The sequence below is a fragment of the Tachyglossus aculeatus genome, unplaced genomic scaffold (genome assembly GCF_015852505.1).
Source record: "Tachyglossus aculeatus isolate mTacAcu1 unplaced genomic scaffold, mTacAcu1.pri scaffold_125_arrow_ctg1, whole genome shotgun sequence".
Taxonomy (NCBI): Eukaryota; Metazoa; Chordata; class Mammalia; order Monotremata; family Tachyglossidae; genus Tachyglossus; species Tachyglossus aculeatus.
The window spans coordinates 91118-108169 of record NW_024044854.1 but is presented as its reverse complement, the minus strand read 5'-3'; the positions used below and the strand labels follow the sequence as shown (position 1 = coordinate 108169).

Below are 17052 nucleotides of genomic sequence, written 5' to 3'. Positions count from 1 at the left end.
TAGACTGTGAGCCCATTGTTGGGTAGGGACCATCTCTATATGTTGCCAATTTGTACTTTACAAGCACTTAGTACAGTGTTCTGCACACCGTAAGCGCTTAATAAATGTGATAGAATGAATGAATGAATGAGCTTGTTATGGACAGGGAATGTGTCTGCTAATTCTCTTGTATTGTACTCTCCCAAGTGCATATTACAGTGCTTGCTATATTGTACTTTATTGCTCATTTATATTTTCCAAATGTACTCTGCACACAGTGAGTGCTCAACAAATATGATTGAATGAATGAATGAAAGAATACAGTTGACTAACTGAACCTGAGGTACACAGAAGTTATGTGACTTGCCCAAAATCACAGAGCAGGTAATTGGTGGAGTCAAAATTAAAACCCACGTCCTTTTTGGCTACCGGGCCTGAGCACTTTCCTCTAGGCCATGCTGCTTCTCAGAGCAGAAATTTTCTTTTCTTCTATTATATCACACCAGGAGTTGGGAAACCATCCTGAATTTTCATTTGTCCAACTGTTGGATGTTTCTTGGATCAGTTCCTAATGCATGGAAACTGGTGAGGACAGAGTCCAAGGTAAGATTTGGAACTCTTAACTATAATTGCTGATCCCATTTTGTATAAGTCAGAAGTTTTAAACTGTAGAGAGCACAATGGAATTGAAACAGTGGAAGAATATTTTAGGCATGATCAGTTGCTCCTAAAACAGAAGCTGCACAGAGCAGCTGTAAGGCGATGAAATTTGTTACTAAAGGAAGTTGTAAAGACAGAAAGTACCAAAAGCAATCAGAAAGTTCTGGAAAAAATATGGACAATAGTTTACTCATCATTAGAGAAGCAGAGAAGCAACGTGACCTAGTGGAAAGAGGACAGTCCTGGGAGACAGAGGACCTGGGTTCTAATCTCAGCTCTGTCAATTACTTGCTGTGTGACCTCGGGCAATTCACTTAACTTCCCTGTGCCTCAGTTTTCCTCATCTGTAATATGGGGATTCAAACCTGTCCTCCCGCATACTTAGACTGTGAGCTCCATGTGGAAAAGGGACTATGTCCGATATGATTAACTCCAGCGCTTAGAGCAGTGCTGGACACATAATAAGAGCTTAACAAATGCCATCATTATTATTAGAGGGAAAGTCAGGGTATTTGAATTCAAGAAGGATCAAGATTGCACATGCTTCTCACTGCTGACTTCTTGCTAATGATCTCCCTCTTGGAAAGAACTCACTCCCCCTTCACTTATGGCAGGTCACTGCTCTTCCCATCTTCAAACATCTGAAATCTCTCCTCCAGGAGGCCTTCCCTGATTAATCTCTCATCTTCCCAACCCATGTCTCCACCAACAGCTACATCAACACTTCCACACTGATTTACACCAGCCACAAGTAGCTATACAAAAGGGGAGATCTGTTTGAATCTATATAGATGTATGAGATGCACTTTAAGTTGCTTTATCAGAGAATCATGGCACGATAACCAACAATGGAGCATGTGGAAAAATTGGTATAATTTAGGATTCATTTTAGGAATTAAAATGACTCGGATGATATAATCCTTATCAACGAAGATGAAAAGGAAACAGATAGAAGGGCTGGAAAACTGGGGGAAGCATTTGGAATAAACAACTGATGTGCTGAATGAGAGGTGGTGAAGGACATGGGGTGACCACAGCAACAGTTACAAAGACCAAATAATGGTCATTATCTCCAAAGCATACGCATTGTCTGTATTAATCCATACATGGCACCAAAACACTACATCTGAAAATATCCTGTGGGGCAGGCTCTTTGACCATAATTTCTGCCCTGAAAACCAGACAAAGCAAGTCTGAAATAGTGCTTATGGGTTGGTTATGAGGCAGAATCCAAGGCTACATTTGGGAGAAGGTTCATATTCAGTGGATTCATTGTCATCAGGCTGAGCAGCAGGTTTCTGAAGAGGTATCTCTATTCAACAAAAATCTCTGAAGATTAATATCACAAAGTGTGAATGCTCAGTCAGTCGAAGGTATTTATTGGTATTCATTGCTTACTGTGTACAGAACACTGTACTAAGTCCTTGAGAGAGTACAATGCAACAGATTGGTAGATACATTCCCTGCCCTTAAGGAGTTTACAGGCTAGTGATAGCTCCCAGGGTCTTACCTCTTGCAAATTCACCACCATTGTTGGCGTCTCACAGGAAAAAAACAACATTGAAGAACCAATGGACCCAGCAGTTTCTATTCACCAGCCTGGAAATCATCAGGGGAGGCACCAAATAACAGAAGAAACAGGAATCTAATTCAGCTTAAAGTCTAGATTGATGAGGTCAAAGGAGATTTAAGAGAGGTTAAATTCCATTTTCTTTCCTGGATATTTTCAGAGAAGTCTACTGTCACTATCAAATGAGAATGAAAGAGTTAAAGTAGCCACAGAAGGCTTTAAATGAGAGGGAAAATAAGTTATCTCCACTTGGAAAATTAATAACGATGACAACACTGCAGCTATTTTATCAAAGGGGTTTGGCTTTGTTGCTGTTTGTTTAGGGGTTTACAATCCGAACCATGATTTTAACCTTTCTAAACTATGATTCTTTTGTTAACATTCTATTTAGAGAGCAAACATTTTGTGCTAATATCTTCAATCCATGTATACCTGACTCACTTGAGATGCAATTAATATTCCTTTATCTTAGAATTATTCATTCATTCAATTATATTTATTGAACACTTACTGTGTGCAGAGCACTGTACTGAGCGCTTGGGAAGTACAAGTCGGCAACGTATAGAGATGGTCCCTACCCAACAATGGGCTCACAGTCTAGAAGGAGGAGACAGACAAAGAAACGAAACATGTAGGTGTCAAAATCGTCAGAACAAATAGAATTATAGCTATATGCACATTATTAACAAAATAAATAGAATAGTAAATATGTACAAGTAAAATAGAGTAATAAATCTGTACAAATATGTACAAGTGCTGTGGGGAGGGGAAGGAGGTGGGGCGGGGGGATGTGGAGGAGGAAAGAAAAAAGGAAAAAAGGAAAAACGGCAAAAGAAAAATTATCTTGAGACAGTGCAACAGCAGTGATTTTCTCCAGGTTTTCTGATTATGAGACACTGTGGAATTGTGTTTTCCCATTTTAAATGGCATCACCGTTGAATGGGAAGCAGCATGGCTTAATGGAAAGGGCCTGTTCCTGGGAGACAGAGGAGCTATATTCTAATCCTGGTTCTATCAATCACACAATCCTGGTTGTGTGACCATGGACAATTCACTTAAATTTTCTGTGTCTCAATATCTTCATCTGTAAAATGGTAATTCAATAACTGTTCTCCCTCCTACTTAGACTGTGAGCCCCATGTGGGGCAGGTACTGAATCTAATCTGATTTACTCATATCTATCCCAGCGCTTAGAATGGTCCTTGACTGATACTTAACAATATAATAACAATAATAATTATGTCCTGTTGTATTCATTCATTTAAGCAAATTTATTCAGCGATTACTGTGTGCAAAATAGAGTACAATTGTACAATAAAAAGATCAATTTGTCTTGGTATCTAAATTCAAGCATCTTCATTTTCTTGATCAACATGATCGTTAGTATTTTTACTATCAAAACAATTCTAATAAATGATGTAGAAGGACTATTCTTCCCTGCGTGTCTAAAAGAGCTCATTCTCTCTTGTATGCACTAAGAAAAACCTTCCTTTTTCTCTCATAACCCTACCAGAGGATCAGGCTGCAGTCCTGAACCCACCCTGTTTACTGTTCAGTGGACATGACCTGCAGCTATGCTTTCTTCGTGTTTGTGAGACAGAAGGCTTTGGGCTGGGGGTCGAGGTGGCGGGGGGGGGGGGGGCATTCCTGGTCTCTCTCCACACAGGAGTGCTCTATCGATGGAGCTTCCTGATTTGTTCTCTGAGCACCTGTGGACCCCATTGATCCAGGAGTGCAGCAGGTACATACAAAGCTGTTCTTGCACAGAGGTTCATCCCTCTAATGATAATATTAATAATAATAATAATTGTGGAACTTGTTAAGAGCTTACTATGTGAGAAACACTATTCTAATCTCTGAGGTCGATATAAAATCATCAGGTCAGACACAGTTCCTGTCTCTCATGGGGTTTTCAAGCTTAGAGGGAGAACAGGAATCCCTAATTTAAAGATAAGGAAACAAAGAAACAGAAAAGTTAAGTTGAATAGATTGGCCTACTAGAAATGGTCTGGGTTTTAATCCAGGTTCTGCCCGTTACCAACTATGTGACCTGGCACAAGGAATAATAACAGTAATAATAATTATTAATACTAATTAGCTAATTGTTGTAATTAATTAACATCATAACATTATAATATTCTGTATTACTAATAGATTGATGCATTTATGTGCTAATAAGATTCGTATTATGTAAAATAGATACTGTTATATTGTTGATTATTTTAATATATAATCAATTATAATTATTAATAATATTTTGCTATTTGCTAAGCAGTTACTATATACCAAGCACTGTACTAAATGATGGGAAAGACCAGATTAGACACAATCCCTGTCCCATATGGGGTACACAGTCTAAATAGGGGGAAAATAGGTACTTAATCCTCATTTTACAGATGTGGTAATTGAGGCCCAGGGAAGTGAAGTGATTTGCCTAAAGTCACACAAAAGGATAGTAGCAGAGTCAGGATTAGAAGCTAGGTCCTCCTGAATACCTCTCCTACTTTTCCTGCCCGAAGCTTTGGCACAGATGCTGTGTCAGAATGGAAGAGGTGCAAAGGTGACCTTTCTAAACAGGAGGCAACCTTTAATTATGGTAATCCTTTAGTAAATGAAACTGAAAAATACACACTAAAAAGATTCCGGATTCTGTCCCCTTGACAACTGTGGTTTTCTTCCCTCAGGAACTGTGAGTCTATCTACATTACAATCAATGATGTCATTTCTTTTCCAATGCATTTTGCCATTTAATAAATCCATGGAAAAGATAAACAATGTCACCGAATTTGAGCTCTTGGGACCTTCTCAGAACGTGAAGGGCTGAAGGCAAGTTTTGTGATATTTTTCCTCGTTTATGCCATCATCCTTCTGGGAAACGTCTTCATCATGCTGACTGTCTGTTTCTGAAATCTGTCTCTGGTAGATCTTTGCTACTTCTCCATCGCAGCTCCCAAGATATTTTGGGACCTGATCTCTAAAGGGAAAACCATCTCATTTGAAGGGTGTATGATGCAACTTTTTGGTGTCCATTTCTTTGGTTGCACCAAGATCTTCCTCCTTACAATGTTGGTCTATGACCGTTATGTGGCCATTTGCAAACTGGCCATCTGCAAACCCCTCCATTACATGAACATCATGAATGGGTCTGTGTGCAATAAAATGCTCGTGGGCACATAGGTTGGGGGCTTCATCTACTCCGTCATTCAAGTGGCCCTGGTTGTCCAGCTGGCCCTCTGGGTCCCCAGTGTGATCGATCACTATTTTTGCGACATCTATCCCATGCTGAAACTCGCTGTGCCAAACCCATGTCGCTGGTGTTGTAGTCACGGCCAATAATGGGACGATCACTCTAGGGAGTTTTCCCATCTTGCTCTTCTCTTATGCCATCATACTGTGGTCCCTGAGACAGCAGAGTGAGGAAGGACAGCAAGAGGCTCTTTCTACCTGTGGTTCTCACATCGCTGTGGTCGTTATCTTCTTTGGTCCCTGTACTTTTATGTACTTGAGACCGGACACTACCTTTGCAGAAGATAAAATGGCTGCCACATTTTATACCATCATCAACCCCATGTTGAACCCTCTGATCTACACCCTGAAGAATGCATTGGTGAAGAATGCCATGAAGAAGTTTTGGAGTAGGAAAGTGGCTTTGCAAGAATGAAGTAATAATCCACATGTTTGCATTTTGAAGGTCTAATTGGGCTTCTAACGTCTGTTAGGAGCCTAAAGTTCAATTCACCTTACACGTTCCTGCCCATACTTAGCAATAGTAATAAGTATGGTCTTCATCATGCGCTTACTATGTGCCAAGTACTGTACTAAGTGCTGGGGGTGGATATGAGAAAATCGGGTTGGACACAGTCCATGTCCCGCATGGTGCTCATAGTCTTAATCCCCATTTTATAGATGAGGTAACTGAGGCACAAAGAAATGAGGGAGTTACCCAAGGTCACACAGCAGACATGTGGGGATGACTGGGATGAGAACCCAAGTTCTTCTGACTTCAAGGTCTGTGCTCTATCCACTGCTGCTTCTCTAGCAATGCTCCCTCTTCTTTCTTCTTTCTGTCCTCAACATCTTCTAGCACTCCCCATTCCTGTAAAATAAAAGAACAAAGAGAATAAATGCAACAAACATCTCCAGAACTGTCCCAGTGTCACAACTTCATGTAACAGGAAATTCAAAGGGGACACAAATGGACCTCAATAGGTATTCAATTTCTTTTTAGTTTCTCCATTTGGTTCTCATTATTTGGCCTTAAAATCATTTTAGGCCATGGAACCTCAAGTGTTCTATCCAGCCAAGAGCACACAGTGCTCTGCAAAATAACAGTGATATGGGGAGAATGACAAGTGGAAGGAAAAATGGAAAATAAAGAAAGTGAAGTGACCCACTTTATGGCATTGATTAAATAAGGTATTAATCACATTCTATGTGTTGAGCACCTAATTCGTTACAAAGTGAAAAGACTGCCCCTGATGGGGCTCACAGTTTGAAAGGAAGTTAATTTACAGATGAGGAAACTGAAGCACAGAGAGAATAAGTGATATACCCGAGGACACACAGCAGGAAAATTAAGGAACCAGAATTCAGAAGTCCTGATTCACCACCCATGCCCTTTCTACTAGGTCTTGGTGCTTCTATGCTGTCTTATCTAAAGAACAAGTGAACACGTCTCAGTCATGACAATAATAATGATAATAATAATAACAATGGCATTTATTAAGTGCTTACTATATGCCAAGCACTGTTCTAAGAGCTGGGGAGGTTGCAAGGTGATCAGGTTGTGCCACGGTTGTCTTACAGTCTCAATCTGCATTTTAAAGATGAGGTAACTGAGGCACAGAGAAGTTATGTGACTTGCCCAAAGTCACACAGCTGACAATTGGCAGAGCCTTTATTTACACCCATGACCTCTGACGCCAAAGACCATGCTCTTTCCACTGAGCCACGCTGTTTCTCTATCAGCTGCAAAAATTGAAAAAGCAAAAATATGCATTCTGGATATTGTATGTGTGTGTGTTTGACTCTGCTGGGTGACCTTGCATGTTCCTCATTTTGCAAATAAGAGAGCTAAGGCATAAAGAAGATAAGTGATGTGCCCAAGATCATACAGCAGACAAGTGGTGGAGCTGGGCTAAGTATCCAGGCTCTGTTACTCACACCCACGCTCTTTCCACAGGCCATGCTCTTACGACAAACAAAGACAAACACTATTTCATTTCTATATAGAGTTAAATGGTATAAAGTAATTTGGTTATGTATATAATCTTTCCAACTGGCTATTATAAACAGCTATTACTATGGATACAGGATAATACTATTTATAAATACCAATGTTAGTTACATGCATGACTGCTTAAGCATCCATAGAGTTGTGAGATTCCCAAGGAGATTATACAAAAGATAAAATAACCCAGTGCTAAAATTTCACTTCCACTTTTACAAGCATTCAGATAGAGCACCCTGCCATTGTTCAGTGCAGAAAAACATCTAGAGAGAGTTTGCATGCCTTCACATGAACTTTCAATGATGAGATTAGGATATGAAGGAGAACGTCTTTGGAAGAGGTCATCTTTCAAATATTTTCAACATAGAAAAGGAATGATAACCTCACGTCTGCTCCATGTAAGAAACAGCTTGGCCAGGTGGACATAGCATAGGTCTGGTGGTCACAGAGCCTGGATATTTATCCCAGCTCTACCACTTGTCAGCTGTGTGATCTTGGCCAGGTCACTCATCTTCTCTGTGCCTCAGTTCCCTTACCTACAAAATGGGGATTCACCACCTATTCTCCCTCCTAGCATGGGCATGAGCAAAGGCCTGAAAGTCAGCCGGACCTAGGTTATAATCCTCCTCTGCCACTTGTCTGTTGTGTAACCTTGAGCAAATCACTTCACTCCTCTGTGCCAAAATTATCTCATCTGCAAACTGGGAATTGCGATTGGGAGCCCCATGTGGGACAGGGACTGTGTCCAACCCAATTTCCTTGTATACACCCTAGTGCATAGTACAGTGCCTGCCACACAATAAGTGCTTAACAAACCCAAAATTATTTTCAAGTTCTTAATGCAGTGCTCTGCACACAGTAAAGGCTCAGCAAATAAGAGTGATGTAACCGGGAGGCAATTCAAACTCAGGGATCATCTGAGAGACGCTCAATCATTTATTTTGACCCCTGAATTAGAGTGAAAAGTCTGGACAACTGGGATCCAACCCTCAGCCTCTCGTCTGTTTGCCTGTGGACAGGTCTCTTCATTTCTCTGGGACTAGGTTTCCTCATCTGTAAAATAGGAATTAAAGACCTGTTCATTCATTCATTCAATTGTATTTATTGAGCACTTACTGCATGCAGAACACTGTACTAAGCGCTTGGGAAGCACAAGTTGGCAACATATAGAGACGGTCCCTACCCAACCACGGGCTCACAGTCTAGAGGGGGGAGACCTGTTCTCCTTCCCCCTTAAACTGTGAGCCTGTGTCAGTATCAGTGAAGTAGGTAGAAGCCAGATTGGATGGAGTCCAGGAGGTAATTGGAGGAGAGGAAGTGGAGGCAGAGGATCTACACAACTTGCCCAAGGAGTTTGGTTTGGAGAGGAATGGTAGGAGGGATATGGAGTGATAACTGGAAGGAACCATGGGATCAAGAGAAGTCTTTTTTAGGATAAGAGAGGCATGAGCATGTTTGAAAGTAGTGGGGAAGAAGTCATTGGAGAGTGAATGGTTGAAGACGGTGGTCAGGGAGTGCGGGGGAGATCACTGTCCTCTCAGGAATTGGTGCTCCCACCTGTAGGAGATCATGAGTGTCAGGAGGACATCATGCAGGACTCTATGGTCACATCACATTTCCTGTCTCCCAGTGCTTCCTTGGGAAAATATTGAGCTCTACTACCACGTGTCATTTTTATCTGTGCTAGAGGAGGGAGAGCAGGCTGAACACCGCAGGAAGGAACAGCAGACCCTAAGATCAAATAAGAAATAAAGATTCTTTTCTCATTTCAGAAAACCTAATTGGTTTGTTCAAATGTTTTTAATTTTAAAATCCCATCACCAGTGTCTATATCATGAGAAATCAGTGGCAGAAAATGATAATAACAATAAATAATATTTGTGGTATTAATTAAGCACTTTCATTGTGCCAGGTGTTGTATTAAGTGCCGGGGTGGATACAAAGAAATTGCGTTGGAAACAGTCCCTGTCCCACTTGGGGCTCACAGTTTATATCCCCATTTTACAGATGAGGAAACTGAGGCACAGAGAAGTGAAATGACTTGACCAAGGTCAAAAAGCAGACAAGTGGTGGAGCCAGAATTAGAACCCATGACCTTCTGACTCCCAGGTCAGTGATCTATCCACTATGCAGAGAAACAACATAGCCTAATAGAAAGAGCTTTGACCTGGGAGTCAGAGGACTGGGTTCTAATCCCAAATCCGCCATGTGCGTGCTGTGTGACTTTGGGCTTGTCACTTAACTTCTCTATGCTTGCTTTAGAGTTTCCTCATCCATAAAATGGGGACTAAATACTTGTTCTCCAACTCCTTTAGTCTCGAGAGGAAGAGAGATTGTGTCCAGTCTGATTATCCTGTATCCTCCCCAAAACTTAGCACAGTTTTAGACATGTAGTAAGTCTTAAATAAATACCACCATTATTATTATTATTACAGGCCAATTTCCTGATTTTTTTTTCTGAAAGTGACCTCAACTAATGCAGTCAAGGTTTTGTGGCTTCCTTCCTTTTCTCTAAGTTCCTCAGAAGACGACTGGAAGTGCCTCCAGGGACTGTGAGCCCACTGTTGGGTAGGGACTGTCTCTATATGTTGCCAACTTTTACTTCCCAAGCGCTTAGTACAGTGCTCTTCACACAGTAAGCGCTCAATAAATACGATTGATGATGATGAAGAAGTCCCTGGCTCCTTTAATTGTCTTTAAATGGTCCCGTGGCAACTTGACAGTTAGTTGACATAGTCACACAGTCAACTGTGAACAAGGATAATCACTTAGAGTAGACCTTTAGTCAGAGCTCAGAAATGACTTCTGTTGTTTTTTGGGTTCAGAGAGATGTGGACTGGATGGAATGCTTCAGAATCGAAGGGCCAGGTGCTTTCAATATTATCAAATTTGTGCTCAACTAAGAAATTCACTTCTTTCTAAAAGAAAAAAATGAATGATCCACAATCTGTAAGTAATGTCTATCTGACCACTGGCTGCAAGGTAAGGTATGTGATGTCTGATTTAGGTGCCCTATCTCTTTATAATCATAACCTTCTCACCGGCCTCCTCACTCACACTCATCCCCCCTGTAAATCTATATTACTACCCCACAGAGACTTCTGTTCTCTCGATGCCATCAATCTTTCTCAGCGCATCACACTCCACCTCGCCTCCCTAGCCTCACTACCCACTGTTAATGACCAGATTACTGCTCTCAACTCCACCCTCACTATTCAACTCAACTCGCTCATTCCCCTTTCCCTTCACCGCTCTCGCACCACTAAACCACAGCCTTGGATCATTGCCACTGTCCACCTCCTCTCGCTCTTATGCTCGAGCTTCTGAACGCTGCTGGCAAAAGTCTAAACACCAAGCCAAACTTGTTCACTTCAAGTTTTATCTTTCCTGCCTTAACTCTGCCCTCTCCTCTGCCAGGCAAAACTATTTTTCCTCCCTTATTGACACCTATGTCCATCATCCCCGTCAGCCGTTCCGTACATTTAACTCCCTTCTCAGGTCCCTTGTTCCTCCCCCTCGCCCATCCCTCACCCCCAACGATCTGGCCTCCTACTTCATTAGTAAAATTAACTTCATCAGGTCTGAGATCCTCAAAGTCACCCCTCCCCCTTCTCCATGCCCCCCGCTCTCAACCCTCTCTGCTACTCTCCCATCCTTCCCAGAAGTATCTTCAGATGAGATCTCCTCCCTCCTCTCAAGTGCTACTTCATCCACCTGTGCTTTGGACCCCATTCCCCCAAATCTTCTGAACAATCTCGCCCCTTCCCTCCTCCCCTCTTAACTTCTATCTTCAACGGCTCACTGTCCACTGGTTCTTTCCCCTCTGCCTTCACACATGCTCACGTCTCCCCCATCCTAAACAATCTCTCTCTTAACCTCACCGCCCGTTATAGTTATAGCCCTATCTCCCTCCTACCCTTCCTTTCCAAACTCCTAGAACGAGTCATCTGCACTCGCGGCCTCGAATTCCTCAACGCCAACTCTCTCCTTGATTCCTTCCAATCTGGTTTCTGTCCCCTACACTTCACAGAAACTGCCCTCTCAAAGGTTGCCAATGGCCTCCTTCTTGCCAAATCCAATGGCCCCTACCCTATCCTAATCCTCCTCCATCTCTCAGCTGCCTTTGACACATTGTGGACCATTCCCTTCTCCTCACCACCTTATCCAATCTTGGCTTCACAGACTCCGTCCTCTCCTGGCTCTCCTCATATCTCTCCAGCTGCTCATTCTCAATCTTCTTCGGGGACTCCTCCTTTCCCTCCCATTCTCTTACGGTAGGTGTTCCTCCCAGAGTAAGTTCTTGATCCCCTTCTGTTTTCTATCTACACTCACTCCCTTGGTGAACTCATTCGCTCCTATGGCTTCAACTATCATCTCTATGCTGATGACACCCAAATCTACATCTCCGCCCCTGCTCTCTCTCCCTCGCTACAGGCTCATGTCTCCTCCTGCCTTCAGGACAACTCCATCTGAATGTCTTCCCGCCATCTAAAACTCAATATGTCCAAGATTGAACTCCTTATCCTCCCCCGCCAAACCCTGTCCTCTCTCTGGCTTTCCCGTCAAACTAGACGGCACTACCATCCTTCCCGTCTCACAAGCCTGCAACCTTGGTGTCATCCTCGACTCAGCTCTCTCGTTCACCCCACGCATATAATCCGTCACCAAAACCTGCCGGTCTCACCTCCACAATATCGCCAAGATCCGCCCTTTCCTCTCCATCCAAACTGCTACCTTGCTGGTTCAATCTCTCATCCTATCCTTACTGAATTAATGCATCAGCCTCCTCTCTGATTTCCCAACCTCCTGTCTCTCCCTGTTTCAGTCTATACGTCACTCTGCTGCCCGGAATATCTTTGTACAGAAACGCTCTGGGCATGTCACTCCCCTCCTCAAAAATCTCCAGTGGTTTCAACTTCAAATCTCAAACTACAAATCAAGCAAAAACTCCTCACTCTCGGCTTCAAGGCTCTCCATCACCTTGCCCCCTCCTACTTCACCTCCCTTCTCTCCTACAACCCAGCCCGCACCCTCTGCTCCTCTGGCGCTAACCTCCTCACTGTGCCTCATTCTCACCTGTCCCGCCGTCAATGCCTGGACCACGTCCTTCCCTTGGCCTGGAATGCTCTTCCTCCACCCATCCGCCAAACTAGCTCTCTTCCTCCCTTCAAAGCCCTACGGAGAGCTCACCTCCTCGAGAAGGTCTTCCAGACTGAGCCCCCTTTTTCCTCTCCTCCTCCTCATCCCTCCGGCCTTAACACTTTCCCCTTCCCACAGCACTTGCATATATTTTTACAGATTTATTACTCTATTTATTTTACTTGTACATATTTACTATTCTTTTTATTTTGTTAATCAATCAATCAATCAATCGCATTTATTGAGCGCTTACTATGTGCATAGGACTGTACTAAGCGCTTGGGAAGTACAAATTGGCAACACATAGAGACAGTCCCTACCCAACAGTGGGCTCACAGTCTAAAATGGGGAGACAGAGAACAGAACCAAACATACCAGCAAAATAAAATAAATAGGATAGAAATGTACAAGTAAAATAAATAAATAAATAAATAAATAGAGTAATAAATATGTACAAACATATATACATATATACAGGTGCTGTGGGGAAGGGAAGGAGGTAAGATGGGGGGATGGACAGGGGGACGAGGGGGAGAGGAGGGAAGGGGCTTAGTCTGGGAAGGCCTCCTGGAGGAGGTGAGCTCTCAGCAGGGCCTTGAAGGGAGGAAGAGAGCTAGCTTGGCGGAGGGGCAGAGGGAGGGCATTCCAGGCCCGGGGGATGACGTGGGCCGGGGGTCGACGGCGGGACAGGCGAGAATGAGGTACAGTGAGGAGATTAGCTGTGGGGGAGCGGAGGTTGCGGGCTGGGCAGTAGAAGGAGAGAAGGGAGGTGAGGTAGGAGGGGGCGAGGTGATGGAGAGCCTTGAAGCCCAGGGTGAGGAGTTTCTGCCTGATGCACAGATTGATTGGTAGCCACTGGAGATTTTTGAGGAGGGGAGTAATATGCCCAGAGCGTTTCTGGACAAAGATAATCCGGGCAGCAGCATGAAGTATGGATTGAAGTGGAGAGAGACACGAGGATGGGAGATCAGAGAGAAGGCTGGTGCAGTAGTCCAGACGGGTTAGGATGAGAGCTTGAATGAGCAGGGTAGCAGTTTGGATGGAGAGGAAAGGGCGGATCTTGGCAATGTTGCGGAGCTGAGACCGGCAGGTTTTGGTGACGGCTTGGATGTGAGGGGTGAATGAGAGAGCGGAGTCGAGGATGACACCAAGGTTGCGGGCTTGTGAGACGGGAAGGATGGTAGTGCCGTCAACAGAGATGGGAAAGTCAGGGAGAGGACAAGGTTTGGGAGGGAAGACAAGGAGCTCAGTCTTCGACATGTTGAGCTTTAGGTGGCGGGCGGACATCCAGATGGAGATGTCCTGAAGGCAGGAGGAGATGCGAGCCTGGAGGGAGGGGGAGAGAGCAGGGGCAGAGATGTAGATCTGGGTGTCATCAGCGTAGAGATGATAGTTGAAGCCGTGGGAGCGAATGAGGTCACCAAGGGAGTGAGTGTAGATTGAGAACAGAAGGGGACCAAGCACTGAACCTTGGGGAACCCCCACAGTAAGAGGATGGGAGGGGGAGGAGGAGCCTGCAAAAGAGACTGAGAAAGAACGACCGGAGAGATAAGAGGAGAACCAGGAGAGGACAGAGTCTGTGAAGCCAAGGTCAGATAACGTGTTGAGGAGAAGGGGGTGGTCCACAGTGTCAAAGGCAGCTGAGAGGTCGAGGAGGATTAGGACAGAATCCTAATGATGTTAATGATGTGCATATAGCTATAATTCTGTTTATTCTGACTATTTTGACACCTATCTACATGTTTTGTTTTGTTGTCTGTCTCCCCTTCTAGACTGTGAGCCCGTTGTTGGGTAGGGACCATCTCTATATGTTGCTGACTTGTACTTCCCTTGCGCTTAGTACAGTGCTCTGCACACAGTAAGCTCTCAATAAATATGATTGAATGAATGAATGAATGTCCAGACATTTTTTTCTGGTGCTATTTTCCATGCTGAAATAGAAGATTTAACCTGCCTTCAGGACAGTTTGAGAAGTCAATTAATCGTCTTGGAATTGGCAGATCCAAACACTAAGTTTTCTGAAATATCTGTGTCTCATTTAGAAGTAGAGGTAGTAACAGTAGTAGTTGTAGTAGTAGTGGGAAATATTGGAGGGTTTTGAGAAGAGGGGAAAAGTGCGTAACTTCAGGAAGATCAAATCTCTCGCTCCATCCCTTCTCCCCTCCTGAACTTCCATCTTCAACCGCTCACTCTCCACTGGTTCCTTCCCCTCTGCCTTCAAACATGCCCATGTCTCTCCTATCCTAAAAAAAAACTTCTCTTGACCCCACCTCACCTTCTAGTTATCGCCCCATATCCCTCCTACCATTCCTTTCGAAACTCCTTGAACGAGTTGTCTACACGCGCTGCCGCGAATTCCTCAACAACAACTCTCCCCTCGACCCCCTCCAGTCTGGCTTCCGTCCCCCACATTCCACGGAAACTGTCCTCTCAAAGGTCACTAATGACCTCCTGCTTGCCAAAACCAACGGCTCATACTCTCTCCTAATCCTCCTCAACCTCTCAGCTGCCTTCGACACTGTGGACCACCCCCTTCTCCTCAACATGCTATCTGACCTTGGCTTCACAGACTCCGTCATCTCCTGGTTCTCCTCTTATCTCTCCGGTCGTTCATTCTCAGTCTCTTTTGTAGGCTCCTCCTCCCCCTCCCTTCCCCTTAACTGTGGGGGTTCCCCAAGGTTCAGTGCTTGGTCCCCTTCTGTTCCCGATCTACATGTACTCCCTTGGTGATCTCATTCGCTCCCATGGCTTCAACTATCATCTCTACGCTGATGACAACCAGATTTGCATCTCTGCCCCTGCTCTCTCCCCCTCTCTCCAGGCTCGCATCTCCTCCCGCCTTCAGGACATCTCCATCTGGATGTCTGCCCGCCACCTAAAACTCAACATGTCCAAGACTGAACTCCTTGTCTTCCCTCCCAAACCCTGCCCTCTCCCTGACTTTCCCATCTCCGTTGACGGCACTACCATCCTTCCCGTCTCACAAGCCCGCAACCTTGGTGTCATCCTCGACTCCGCTCTCTCATTCACCCCTCACATCCAAGCCGTCACCAAAACCTGCCGGTCTCAGCTCCGCAACATTGCCAAGATCCATCCTTTCCTCTCCATTCATACCACTACCCTGCTCATTCAAGTTCTCATCCTATCCCGTCTGGACACCCGCATCAGCCTTCTCTCTAATCTCCCATCCTCGTGTCTCTCCTCACTTCAATCCATGCTTCATGCTGCTGCCCGGGTTGTCTTTGTCCAGAAACGCTCTGGGCATGTTATTCCCCTCCTTAAAAATCTCCAGTGGCTACCTATCAATCTGCACATCAGACAGAAACTCCTCACCCTGGGCTTCAAGGCTGTCCATCACCTCGTCCCCTCCTACCTCACCTCCCTTCTCTCCTTCTACAGCCCACCCCACACCCTCCGCTCCTCTGCCGCTAATCTCCTCACCGTACCTCGTTCTCGCCTGTCCCGCCATCGACCCCCGGCCCACGTCCTCCCCCGGGCCCGGAATGCCCTCCCTCTGCCCATCTGTCAAGCTAGCTCTCTTCCTCCCTTCAAGGCCCTACTGAGAGCTCACCTCCTCCAGGAGGCCTTCCCAGACTGAGCCCCTTCCTTCCTCTCCCCCTCGCCCCCTCTCCGTCCCCCCATCTTACCTCCTTCCCTTCCCCACAGCACCTGTATATATGTATATATGTTTGTACATATTTATTACTCTATTTATTTATTTTACTTGTACATACATATTCTATTTATTTTATTTTGTTAATATGTTTGGTTTTGTTCTCTGTCTCCCCTTTTTAGACTGTGAGCCCACTGTTGAGTAGGGACTGTCTCTATGTGTTGCCAACCTTTACTTCCCAAGCGCTTAGTACAGTGCTCTGCACACAGTAAGCGCTCAATAAATACGATTGATGATGATGAATGGTATTTATTGAGCACTTACTGTGTGCAGAGCACGGTACTAGTTGTTTGGGAGTATACAATGAAAGAGAATTGGTAGACATGTTCCCCATCCACAATGAGCTTACAGTAGAAGCAGCGTGGCTCATTGAAATGAGCACGGGCTTGGGAGTCAGAGGTCATGGGTACTAATCTCGGCTCCACCACTTGTCAGCTTTGTGACTTTGGGCAAGTCACTTCACTTCTCTGTGCCTTAGTTACCTCATCCGTAAAATGGGGATTAAGAATGTGAGCCCCATGTGGGATAAACTGATCACCTTTTATCCCCCCAGTGCTTAGAACAGTGCTTGGCACATAGTAAGTGCTTAACAAATATCATCATTAATTAATTCATTAACTACAGTAAAGAGGAAGACGATCTGGGAAACAACGTGGCATATGAGCTGAAACTGAAAAAAGGCACCAAGGATGTTACTTTCTGATAAAGGGAGGAGGGTGATATTGTCAATGGAGATTTAAGCACTTTGATCCTAATCCAACCCTCACTCCCACACTTATTCACTCATTCAATCGTATTTAT

At 44.4% G+C, this 17052-nt stretch overlaps 1 pseudogene; it reads left to right on the top strand.

Annotated features, from left to right (window-relative positions):
• Positions 1–4967: 4967 nt before the first annotated feature.
• LOC119922810 lies at positions 4968–5870 on the top strand (annotated as a pseudogene).
• The last annotated feature ends 11182 nt before the right edge of the window (positions 5871–17052 follow it).